The sequence below is a fragment of the Haliotis rufescens genome, unplaced genomic scaffold (assembly GCF_023055435.1).
Source record: "Haliotis rufescens isolate VD_foot unplaced genomic scaffold, xgHalRufe1.0.p SCAF_1, whole genome shotgun sequence".
In the NCBI taxonomy this organism is placed as follows: Eukaryota; Metazoa; Mollusca; class Gastropoda; order Lepetellida; family Haliotidae; genus Haliotis; species Haliotis rufescens.
The window spans coordinates 37,337,201-37,348,656 of record NW_025963779.1 but is presented as its reverse complement, the minus strand read 5'-3'; positions in this window follow the sequence as shown (position 1 = coordinate 37,348,656).

Genomic DNA, 11,456 nt, shown 5'->3' with positions numbered 1-11,456 from the left:
ATGTTTTACAGCATGTTTGGTACGATCGCATTGTGGAACGGGGAGGAAAAGATGAAATCTGAAGAATTGTTTTAGATGATTTAAAACATTCAATGTACTGGTCAGTTGGTTTGTTTTTAAAGGAATCACAGGACAAATATTTGGATAAGAAATCATTTCAGATGTATTGAGGGCGCAGAGATGATATATATATGCATAGCTTCAGTGGTGACACAACCTTCCTTATCAAAGAAAGGAAACGTATCTGAGCGAACACAGAAGCGTACAATAAGAAGGTTATAAGGGTTCAAATATCTGGCGAAAAAATATAAAAATACTATAGTTATTTTTACATCTTACTATGATCATTTCACAATTGTTAACATGACGTGTCATGATGCATGGACCGCCTCCGTGATCTAGTGGTAGAGCGTCTGCCCCGAGAGAGGAACGCCTGCCCCGCCTCATACCAAAGGTCGTTAAAAGATGGAACTTATTGTTACCCTCTCTGGCGCTCGGCATTCAGGGGCTAAAGCAAGGACTGGTCGGCTCGGAGTCAGTACACTTGTGGCATTGTGTATTCATAGTACACTTGTGTCTGGGTTGAGTATTTATGTTAAACTGCGGCATGGTATCTCAGTTGGCTAGCATCCAAGGTATCTGGCGTGCTGAAAGGACGCATTTCTGCATAGCGAATTGCGGATCATTTCATTTCTAGGAGGCGAGTGTAATAATGAATAACATAGCTCATTATTGTACGTACAACTACATCAGCCTTCATCTGATTGAAAATAATGATCTTAGCCTCATCAAAAGATCTTAAAATCATTATTGCCATCCTCGTCAGTGCAGGGTATTTCGTGAGCAAAGCCATAATCTTTGACAGAGAGACATGAGCATGAGAGACCGTATGCCTGCTACACTTAATAAATAATCATTTCAAGCCTTTCAGTTCAAGATGCCATATCATGCAAGTCACTGTGTTGTATCCTTAGACAAGGTTACTAACTCCGTTTGTCCCGCTGTGATATGACTAAAACAGTTCTTAACTGTGATGTGCCCATTAAGCATCATTTACTATTGCTTAGAACAACAATACAAGCAACAACATATACACTCTTCAAAAAAAGAAACGCATAGTTAAAAAATAAGGATATTTATTAAGCGGATATAAAAGTATCTACATAGAATGTGCGTGAACACAATCAAATGAAATTAGACACAGTGATCGGCAAAAGCATTGTCGTCATTGTCAGCATTAATTCAGTTCAGTCATTGCACATGTGTAGCCACAAGGGGGCGTCATGGTCAGTACCTGGTCACACCACCTCTTGCAGCCTTCACTGCTCGACACCTCCTTGGCACAGATTGCACAAGTCGTCGGATTTTTTCGTGGGGAATTCTTCGCCATTCCTCCTGTAAGGCGTTGGCGAGTTGTGGCAGTGTGTGGGGACGCTGGTGACGTTGACGGACGCGTCGATCAAGTTCGCCCCACAAATGTTCAATCGGGTTGAGATCAGGCGATTTGGACGGCCATGGAAGGACATTGATGTTGGAACAGCTCCCTCTGGCGGTCCAAAGTTGGGAGGAGGTGAGGACGCAGAATTTGGTCTATGTATCGGTTTGCTGTAAGATTGCCCTTGACAACCACTAATTGTGATCTACCCGTGTAGGATTTGGCTTCCCACACCATGACACCCCCTCCACCAAATCGGTCCACCTGTCGAACGCATTTCGGTGCAAAACGTTCATGTCGACGTCTTCCATCCCGTCGTTGAAGGAGAAAACGTGACTCATCGCTGAACCAAACGCGTCGCCAGTTCCTGAGATCCCATGCCTGTACTCTGTTGCACCACCGGACACATCGTTGACGGTGTAGACGTCGCAAGACAGGTCCAACTTTTGGTCGTCTCGCTCGAATTCCCACTTCCCCCAAACGAAATTCTTCGCATACCACCCACTTGTCCTGCAGTGTCCGTTGCTGTAGCAAATCGATTCCGAAGGTGATGCAACCGGATGTACCGATCCTGAGCAGGGGTGGTCACTCTTGGTCTTCCATTTCTCGGATGATCTTGAGTCGAATTAGTGCGGGTATATCGATCCCATAGTCGAGATATGGTGCTTTGGTGAACGTTGAAGTGTCTTGCAACGGCAGACTTCCCTGCTTCCAAACGTCCAATGGCGATATTTCGGTCAGCTGCAGTTAATCTTGGCATTTTTCGATCTCCGTTCACGTCAGAAAATTCGTAATGAACTGATAAATATTGTATAGTCAGTGTCTCTAATCTTGTTTCCAACGCTTTGCACGTGCATTGTGCTGAAAACTTTTTCTGAAAGCAATATCTGTGCATCCTTTGCATTTTTGCTGATAAACGTTTACAAAAAACATTTTGAGATGTGTTTGCGCGCAATGCACAACAAACATGACATGATTAACGGGAATCCAACATAAGAATTGTCTTTATGACGATTGCTAGGAGAAAAACTCAAATTGGAATTCTCAAAACACCTATGCGTTTCTTTTTTTTTGAAGAGTGTAATTAAATAATAACAGTTTATTGCAATAACCTAAACTGAAGAGTGAGTGAGTGAGTGACTAAGTGAGTAGGATTTTACGCAATATCTCATCGGTTGACACAAGAATTGAGGCAAATTAAATTCACTCATTGTACTCATGTGGGGAATTGAACCCGGGTCTTCGGCATGGCTAACCACTAGGCTACCCCACCGCCCCTAAACTGAAGAGCAAAATCGTTACCAACATTGTCTGTGCCACCAAAAACGAACAGCACACATGTCAAGGAAGATACTTGTATTGTCAAAAGATTAACAATATCATTACAAGTTATGCCGTGAATGAGAAGGAAAATGAAGGTATTGTGCCCACAGTTTGGAAGATGGGGTCAATTGTTCAGTATTCGATCAACCATCAAGACTGAAATCAGCACATGAAACTCCTTATGATCCTTCAGAATGTCACAATTGTCAGTCAATATCGTGTATGCCCACCGCTGGCACCAGTGCAAGCTCTAACACGACGACGGGATGTGAGACGTCTGGTGACAAGAAATGGGATTCGATGCCATTCTTCTCGGAGCATCTTCCCGAGGCAAAAACTAGGCTGGAATTACTGGGCTCGATCGTAGCGCCACCAGTGGCTATTACCAGTTATGTCCCTTCTAAGCCTCTCCTATGGACCAATCAGATTCCATCTCTCGCATCACTTGCGTTTACTTTACGCAAAATGGTGGCGCCGAGTCAGGACGATCTGATCGATAATCAAGATCTATATTGTGATAAAACGGGCCTTACTTCGCGAAATGCATCAAATCACGTGAGAAGCTTGATTAACAACATGAAAAGATTTGGAAAATATCTGCTGACAACGAGTTGGCGGTGCACATGCTTTGCAAATCCTGCAATCGACCGAAATCTGCATGACAGTTTACGAATCGGATTTCGATTTCGGTGCGCGATTTTGATTGGACTATGCATAGACTCGTTAATCCAGCCAAAATGTAACTCCATGATACCAGCCTAGTTCGGCAAGGGTGGAAACTGGACTTTTATACTCAGTTAACTCCCTTGCCTCGGGAAGAAGAAGACCGCCTCCGTGGTCTAGTGGTAGAGCGTCCGCCCGGAGAGCGGAAGGTCCAGGGTTCGATCCCAGGCCGCGTCATACAAAAAGACGTTAAAAGATTGTACTTGTTGTTACCCTGTCTGGCGCTCGGCATTAAGGGGCTAAAACAAGGACTGGTCGGCTCAGAGTCAGTATACTGTGTCTGAGTGGGGTATTCATGTTAAACTGCGGCATGGTATCTCAGTGAGCTAGCACTATAAATCGGCATCAGTCCGGACTAGTACAAGCAGCCACACACACACATACACGTGCATGCACGTCGCTATATAAGTGCAATAATCTTGGACGCGACGTTAAACCCAATTTCACCTCACCTCACCTCGGGAAGAAGACTCGGAGAGGCTGTGCTAACTATTCCCTGTTATAAGACTTAACTGGTCGTGCTCTTATGTGTTGGTCAAGGTGATACCACCATGTGTTCTATAGGTGATAAGTCTTGTAATTGTGCTGGCCAATGCAGAACGTTGTATGGAGTCTTATGCTATCTTGCTGAAACCAGTTCCGGTGATCCTCTTGCAAGAACGGAAGTAGAACCGGGCGGAGAACTTAGTCAATGTAACGCTGATCAGTGATATTTTCTTCATTAATTTCCAGATCTTTCTTGGCTTAGCCACACATTCAACCCAAACTATAATACTGCCACCTCCAAACAGTTCGATGTCTTGAACGCAACGACGTTCGTCCTCCGTATCGGCAGAAGACACGAGTTCTACCATCTGCTCTGAAAATCTGGAATCCTGCTCTCGCCTGTGAACATGACTGTTGGCCAGTTTCTGTTCTGACAGTATCGCACTGTTGGAGCCCACAGATATCTTTGACGCCTCGTAGTGATCAGTAAGTCCTGATTGCATTGTTTTCTGGACTCCGGGAAGGTCAATGTCTGATTATAAGGAGGATACGTAAGCAGAATATTGCTGAGTTACAGTCACTCGTTGTTGCTATCATTTGTAAAGATATTATTTCAACTCATTTTGTATTCTTCACAATGGAACAATAAAGTCTAATGTCGACCGTGTTCCTAATATGAAATCAGTTAAATAATACCACTAGGGTAGAAACGCCAAGATCGATGTTTGTTAGTGGTACATGTCTCAGTTCTCGTGATTGGCATATTGTGACTGTGCCGGACCTTGTCTCTGCTGCAAGTCTTCAGTAATGACGTGTATTGATCATACAGATAAGGTTTTTGTTTGACCTTGTGTTGATATCCGGTGTATTAAATATTGAAGTACGGTTTTGATATGGCATTGTGTTGATAACGAGGTGTATTGATCATGGTTTCAAAGGTTCTGTATGGCGTTGTGATCAGATCCCCTTACATTGACCATAGTATCAATGGTTTTGTATGACCTTGTAATGACATCCCGTTGAATCGGACCATGCGTGCTGTAAAAGGCGACTATGCTTGTCGTAAGAGGCGACTATGCTTGTCATAAGGGGCGACTAACGGGATCGTGTGGTCAGGCTCGCTGACTTGTTTGATGCATGTCATCGATCCCAATTGCGTGGATCGATGCTCATGATATCAATCACTGGATTGTCTGGTCCAGACTCGATTGTTTACAGACCGCACGTCATATAGCTAGAATATTGATGAGAGCGCCGTTAAGCAACCAACCAACCAACCAACCGTTGAATTGGCCATCTCCTAAGAATTTGTGTATGACCTTGGGATGATATCCCGGTGTACTGATAATCGCCTCTGATGTTCTGTATGGCCTTGGAATGATATATCCTAGTGTATAGACCATAACCACAGGGGGTCTGTGTGGCCTTGTGATGATATCCCGGTGTATTGACCATAGCCTCAGGGGGTATGTGTGGCCTTGTGATGATATGCCGGTGTATAGACCATAGCCTCAGGGGGTTTGTGCGGCCTTGTGATGATATCCCGGTGTATTGACCATAGCCTCAGGGGGTCTGCGTGGCCTTGTGATTATATCCCGGTGTATTGACCATAGCCTGAGGGGGTCGGTGTGGCCTTGTGATGATATCCTGGTGTATTGATCATAGCCTGAGGGGGTCTGTGTGGCCTTGTGATGATATGCCGGTGTATAGACCATAGCCTCAGGGGGTCTGTGCGGCCTTGTGATGATATCCCGGTGTATTGACCATAGCCTTAGGGGGTCTGCGTGGCCTTGTGATGATATCCCGGTGTATTGACCATAGCCTCAGGGGGTCTGTGTGGCCTTGTGATGATATGCCGGTGTATAGACCATAGCCTCAGGGGGTCTGTGCGGCCTTGTGATGATATCCCGGTGTATTGACCATAGCCTCAGGGGGTCTGTGTGGCCTTGTGATGATATCCCGGTGTATTGACCATAGCCTCAGGGGGGTCTGTGTGGCCTTGTGATGATATCCCGGTGTATTGATCATAGCCTCAGGGGGTCTGTGTGACCTTGTGATGATATCCCAATGTATTGACAATAGCCTCAGGGGGTCTCTGTGGCCTTGTGATGATATCCTAGTGTATTGACCATAGCCTCAGGGGGGCTGTGTGGCCTTGTGATGATATCCAAGTGTATTGACCATAGCCACAGGGGGGCTGTGCGGCCTTGTGATGATATCCCAGAGTATTGACCATAGCCTCAGGGGGGCTGTGTGGCCTTGTGATGATATCCCGGTGTATTGACCATAGCCTCAGGGGGTATGTGTGGCCTTGTGATGATATCCCGGTGTATTGACCATAGCCTCAGGGGGTATGTGTGGCCTTGTGATGATATCCCGGTGTATTGACCATAGCCTCAGGGGGTCTGTGTGGCCTTGTGATGATATCCCGGTGTATTGACCATAGCCTCAGGGGGTCTGTGTGGCCTTGTGATGATATCCCGGTGTATTGACCATAGCCTCAGGGGGTCTGTGTGGCCTCGTGATGATATCCCGGTGTATTGACCATCGCCTCGGGAATTGATGTTTGCAGTTGGTTCCTATGGTGTTTTTCGAGTCAGGGTCAGGTTTGCAAGAAAATGTGATGGTGTTTTGGTTTCTACGTGTGTTAAGTTTTTTAGTTGCTTTGTAGGTGCTATGTTTTTTAGATATTATCTGCCAGTGTTATTTGTTCGAGAGCCTGTTATGCAAATGTACAGGTACAGCTTCTACTCTTTTCTCCGACAAGCAAAAATATGAAAAACCTACATGCTTGTTTCCCTCCCCAATATAATATCAGTAAACAATCAATAATAGTAATTAAAAGTACTAAATATTAAAGACACCAGACAAAGCATTAATCTGTATAATTAGATACAATGCCGTATTGCTCTGAACGTCGCTCTATCTTAAATGACAAAGACCGCGATCAATATTGATAGATACAAGTTTGCACTGAACAACAAATGCTATTATAAGATCTTATAAAACAACGTTCACAAGAGTGCGCGCAAAGGTTATTGGTTATCGACAGAATCCACACAAACATCCTCCCATGCCTGTATAAAGTATATATGCAAAAAGATTGCTTTATTCATCAAGATGTAACAAGATTCGACCTTCTGTCTGGCGTGTTTGCTACTTATATTTGCCCATAGTGAATCGATATTTCACAATCGACATGAGGCGTTCGAGCCGACCTCTTATTTTACTCCTAACAAGAGTGCCTTTGTTGCTAAGAGATCTCACGCTTTGGAAAACAAATGAAAAGTGAGCCATCTAGGGGGCATCAGCTATATAGAGAGGTAGAGAGGTATTTTGTTATACATCGTCAACTCCGTGCGTGATTGTATCAAAGTGCTAGACGTGGTGTTACTTGTAGGTTTCAAGCATCCGGAGACACTGGTTTTATTTATCCTTATTTTTTAAAACTATTGTAAAATGTTCTCATATATTTTCACGTACATATATTTGAATAAACATTAAGTGAATGAGTGGGATTCCAAGTCGCTTTAAGTATTACTATATGGCTCATGGGATCATAACCAGTGAGCTTCACACGTTACATCCAAGTGGGGAATCGAACCCAGATCTTCTATGAGGCTATCAGGCTACCCCTCCTCCAAATTAACATGAAGCCTAGCTATTTCTACTGAATACAGAAGATGGTTTATCAAAAATATATGATACATTCTGATTGATATTCACGCACAGAGAGACAATTTGTTTGCATATTTGACAAAAGGGCAATGGTGCCATCTATACATTGATATCGTACATGGTTGCAGCGCATCGTAGTTTCATAATACTAGCATATAGAACGGGTTTAAAAATGCATTTTCATAATAGATTTATAGTTGCTTCTTAACCCTCATGTGAATCTGAGTGATATTAATCAATAACATTTTCATATTTAGTACTTACGCGGTATAATAGATCCATTGATTGTGATAACTGTATGAGGTTCTAATTATAAGAATATCAATGAAATAGAATATTCATTTCATGAAATAGAAATATTAATGAAATAGAATATTCATTTAACTGAACCACACCTAAAGGCATAATAGATACCTGTAGAAATTGATAAACAGTTTCCTCATTATAGCAGGACTTCTATTCTTGAAATGGATGGCATCATATACTTGGACAAGCCAACTTTCAGACTTTGAAATGTAAACGTTATGGACAATTGTCTATTAAAGGTAATTTAATAAATTGATGTACAACAGTTGGGATGAACAACTGCTGCGTATATGAACAGCTGAGTTTCCTTGACGAAGTTTTGTTTCATCTGAGGATACATTCAGCCTTGACAGTTGTCTATACCACCTCACGCTCCACCACACCACATCAGGCAACTGAAGGCACTGACACAACACAGTGATACATTCAGCTCTGACAGTTGTCTATACCATCTCACGCTCCACCACACCACATCCAGCAACTGAAGGCACTGACACAACACAGTGATACATACAGCCCTGAAAGTTGTCTATACCACCTCACACTCCACCACACCACATCCAGCAACTGAAGGCACTGACACAACACAGTGATACATTCAGCCCTGAAAGTTGTCTATACCACCTCTTGCTCCACCACACCGCATCCAGCAACTGAAGGCACTGACACAACACAGTGATACATTCAGCCCTGGCAGTTGTCTATACCACCTCTTGCTCAACCACACCACATCAGGCAACTGAAGGCACTGACACAACACAGTGATACATTCAGCCTTGAGAGTTGTCTATACCACCTCTTGCTCCACCACACCACATCCAGCAACTGAAGGCACTGACACAACACAGTGATACATTCAGCACTGACAGTTGTCTATACCACCTCTTGCTCCACCACACCACATCAGGCAACTGAAGGCACTGACACAACATAGTGATACATTCAGCCTTGACAATTGTCTATACCACCTCTTGCTCCACCACACCACATCAGGCAACTGAAGGCACTGACACAACACAGTGATACATTCAGCCCTGACAGTTGCCTATACCACCTCTTGCTCCACCACACCACATCAGGCAACTGAAGGCACTGACACAACACAGTGATACATTCAGCCTTGGGAGTTGTCTATAACACCTCTTGCTCCACCACACCGCATCCAGCAACTGAAGGCACTGACACAACATAGTGATACATTCAGCCCTGACAGTTGCCTATACCACCTCTTGCTCCACCACACCACATCAGGCAACTGAAGGCACTGACACAACACAGTGATACATTTAGCCTTGGGAGTTGTCTATAACACCTCTTGCTCCACCACACCGCATCCAGCAACGGAAGGCACTGACACAACATAGTGATACATTCAGCCCTGACAGTTGTCTATACCACCTCTTGCTCCACCACACCACATCAGGCAACTGAAGGCACTGACACAACACAGTGATACATTCAGCCTTGGGAGTTGTCTATAACACCTCTTGCTCCACCACACCACATCCAGCAACTGAAGGCACTGACACAACATAGTGATACATTCAGCCTTGGGAGTTGTCTATACCATCTCTTGCTCCACCACACCACATCTAGCAACTGAAGGCACTGACACAACACAGTGATACATTCAGCCCTGGCAGTTGTCTATACCACCTCTTGCTCCACCACACCACATCAGGCAACTGAAGGCACTGACACAACACAGTGATACATTCAGCCTTGACAGTTGTCTATACCACCTCTTGCTCCACCACACCACATCAGGCAACTGAAGGCACTGACACAACACAGTGATACATTCAGCCCTGACAGTTGCCTATACCACCTCTTGCTCCACCACACCACATCAGGCAACTGAAGGCACTGACACAACACAGTGATACATTCAGCCTTGGGAGTTGTCTATAACACCTCTTGCTCCACCACACCGCATCCAGCAACTGAAGGCACTGACACAACATAGTGATACATTCAGCCCTGACAGTTGTCTATACCACCTCTTGCTCCACCACACCACATCAGGCAACTGAAGGCACTGACACAACACAGTGATACATTCAGCCTTGGGAGTTGTCTATAACACCTCTTGCTCCACCACACCACATCCAGCAACTGAAGGCACTGACACAACATAGTGATACATTCAGCCTTGGGAGTTGTCTATACCATCTCTTGCTCCACCACACCACATCTAGCAACTGAAGGCACTGACACAACACAGTGATACATTCAGCCCTGGCAGTTGTCTTTACCACCTCTTGCTCAACCACACCATATTAGGCAACTGAAGGCACTGACACAACACAGTGATACATTCAGCCTTGACAGTTGTCTATACCACCTCTTGCTCCACCACACCACATCCAGGAACTAAAGGCACTGACACAACACAGTGATACATTCAGCCTTGAGAGTTGTCTATACCACCTCTTGCTCCACCACACCGCATCCAGCAACTGAAGGCACTGACACAACACAGTGATACATTCAGCCCTGACAGTTGTCTATACCACCTCTTGCTCAACCACACCACATCAGGCAACTGAAGGCACTGACACAACATAGTGATACATTAAGCCTTGACAGTTGTCTATACCATCTCTTGCTCCACCACACCACATCAGGCAACTGAAGGCACTGACACATCACAGTAATACATACAGCCCTGACAGTTGTCTATACCACCTCTTGCTCAACCACACCACATCCAGCAACGGAAGGCACTGACACAACACAGTGATACATTCAGCCTTGAGAGTTGTCTATACCACATCTTGCTCCACCACACCACATCAGGCAACTGAAGGCACTGACACAACACAGTGACACATTCAGCCCTGACAGTTGTCTATACCACCTCTCGCTCCACCACACCACATCCAGCAACTGAAGGCACTGACACAACACAGTGATACATTCAGCCTTGAGAGTTGTCTATACCACCTCTTGCTCCACCACACCACATCCAGCAACTGAAGGCACTGACACAACACAGTGATACAATCAGCTCTGACAGTTGTCTATACCACATCTTGCTCGAACCACACCACATCAGGCAACTGAAGGCACTGACACAACACAGTGATACATTCTGCCCTGACAGATGTCTATACCACCTCTTGCTCAACCACACCACATCAGGCAACTGAAGGCACTGACACAACACACTGATACATTCAGCCTTGAGAGTTGTCTATACCACCTCTTACTCCACCACACCACACCGCATCCAGCAAGTGAAGGAAGTTTAAAGTACGACAGTTATTTCTTAATACAAGAGATAGAAAAGATTGATGTTGAAATTTTGAGAATTCTATCTCGGAGTGGTTAATTTTGAAATCTGTGTTGCTACAAAGTATACAGCCCGCAACACACAGTTTTCTGTTAAAGATCAGACGCGAATCACATGAAAAGATATTGGATATTTTATAAGCGCTTCCAACACAAAGTGGGGATCTCCTTGCGACAACCACACACACAAGATCAATCGATTCTTCAAGCG